Genomic DNA, 2,733 nt, shown 5'->3' on the forward strand with positions numbered 1-2,733 from the left:
TGGAAAAATGGGTCCCTTGTAGCATTTGAGGAAATTACATGTTCTGGAGGGACGCTATGTCACACCCCCAAACCTGAAAGGCGGAAACGTTCGGGGGCGGATGACTTCATGTGGTAACATAACAAGTGAATACATAGTAAATAAAGCAATACAACCATCATATATATATATATATATATATAATTGAAAGTTTACATTTGTCAAAAGTTACATGTTCAAAAACCAATTACTAATATGATGTCAAAATAAGAGATTAAACTGGCGTCGCAGCATCCCTTCATCAAAAGCATGATGATACCTGTAGTTACTGAATCCCTGGGACATACAAGTAATTTTGAAAGAGTAGATCAGCATTTAAGCTGGTGAGTTTCATAAGCATTTAATGACAATGTTTGTATGAAATGAAATGTCTTATCCTTGTTTGTTTGTTTTTAGAAAATCCTATATTTTCTACTAGTATAAGTGTAGTCTTCATTCAAGACCAAAGTTTGTTTCCAAAAATGTATGTAAGAGTAAAAATAACCAATATGTTTGAAAACCTCGTAAATCAATGTATTTTTAATACTTCATGTGAGCTTTATAACCATACTATTGACTTGCGATGCCTATACACAACGTTCTTCAGGCGTTGGAATGTTATGACATTTGTCACCCCGAACGGTGGGCTGTAGCTAACAGTCAGGGCGCGGGTTGTCAAGCCCGTATAGATCTATACACAAACACCATGCTCCCCCTACAAGGGATTCTGGTATATAATACACGACTTGAAATGCGTACTCGAACGTACGTGAAGTAAATGTCTCACAGAACCGTAGTATAAAAACAGATTTACGTGTTGAAATGTTCGTTTGTTATTGTACATGAAAGTGATTTTTTGAAAATCATGTTTCTAGTATGTAAAAGTTAGCAATATCCTCATAAAACTATACCTATTATAGTTTTCTAAAAGTGTGCCTCGTTTGTTTTAGAATATCTAGAAAAGGAATCACTTGTTATGAAAGCATAGATTTTTGTAGAGCCTAAGATAGACACGTATACTTTAAATCTAGGAAAAATGTTTAGTTTATACATGCATTACAACCATTTATAGTTTTAAAGATAGAATGTTATTGTAGTATATTTTGTATACGGGAGTTCCCTATAAAGTTTATAAATCACACATGATTCCACTTAATAAAAGTGTATAATAATCTTTATATATAACACCCGATAGTAGTCGTGTGTTTTACTTGTATTCCCCCCCCCCCCCCCCATAGAAAGCATATAAAATCGTTTAGAATATTAAAAGGGTTAATTAAGGGGTATGAACTCACTTGAAAGTTTGAAGATAGCGAGATGGAAAACCGGGCAGAGTTTCATCTCGGGAAACGGATTTTTCTCGGGATTCTCGGGAATCTTGGGAGTAAAATCGACCTTCGAGACTTGCACAAAATGACCATGGCTTCAGGGTAGTGCGGGCACGGAAAACGAGGCAAAACGTAAGAAAAGTGAGAGAGAATGAACAAAAATTTTCCGGGAACCCTCACATCCTATTTACAGGAGGCTGGATCCACCTCGGTACGCGGGGCGTACGCGTACGTCACGCATGACCGAGTCCTCGACTGCCTCGGACTTCGGATGGGATGGGCTAGCGTCGCATAGACCGGGACGTGGATGATCCGAGGCCTTGGCCTTGAGTACGCGGGGCGTACTAGGGTACGCGGCGCGTACTTCGGCCCTATCTTCTGACTCCTTCGGATAATACCAAGAGTTTATAATTAAATTTATATATAATTTATTTAATAATCTTCAAAAAATCATATCTTCTTCATATGAACTCCGTTTTCGACGTTCTTTATATCCTCGCGAAGGTGAGACAATACTCTACAAATTTTGTTTAGATTCCGTCGGCAAATTCCGAAATTATTTTTATTATTTATTTATAAAATGTCGTGATTAAGGAATTTCTTTAAAAATTCATAACTTCTTTATCTGACGTCGGTTTTTGCTAGTCTTTTTACCGCTGAAATACCATTGTCGAGACCTTTGATTCTCGTTTAGGTCATTCCGGCCAAAAGTCGCTCGATCTCCGATTCGAGTTTTTAGTTGTCTGTTGCTAAGCCGAATGTGTAAAAATCTTAATTTCAATATACGAAGCTGGGTTTGGGCATTCTTTTTATGTACGATCCTGGTTTAATGATATAAAACATAGTAGGTTGTTAAATAGAAACTTTTTGGTCATTCTATTATCAACGTAAATTTTTATTAACACAGAAATGGTTACAATACTTGACCTATTAGGCCATTACAAAGAGTTGAAATATCGGGTTGTCACATCATCCCCCCATTAGAGGGAATTTCGTCCCGAAATTTAAAGTAGTAAAGACACTAGTGAACATGAAAGAGATGAGGGTACTTTTGTTTCATCTGATCTTCGCGTTCCCGTGTGAATTCAGGTCCCCGCTTGGCATTCCAGCGAACCTTCACGATGGGTATGCGACTTTGTTTTGTTTGTTTGACCTCTTGGTCCATGATTTCTACTGGTTCTTCCACAAAGTTGAGGTTCTCGTTGATCTCGATTTCGTCAAGTGAAATAACAAGAGTCTCATCGGACAGACAATTTTTCAAGTTTGAGACGTGGAATGTTGGATGTATGTTACTAAGTTCACGCGGTAGGTTAAGCTTGTAAGCCACAGGGCCGATTCTGGCAAGAATCTCAAAAGGACCTATGTATCTTGGATTTAGTTTCCCACG

The sequence above is a fragment of the Lactuca saligna genome, chromosome 8 (assembly GCF_052625555.1).
Source record: "Lactuca saligna cultivar CGN05327 chromosome 8, ASM5262555v1, whole genome shotgun sequence".
In the NCBI taxonomy this organism is placed as follows: Eukaryota; Viridiplantae; Streptophyta; class Magnoliopsida; order Asterales; family Asteraceae; genus Lactuca; species Lactuca saligna.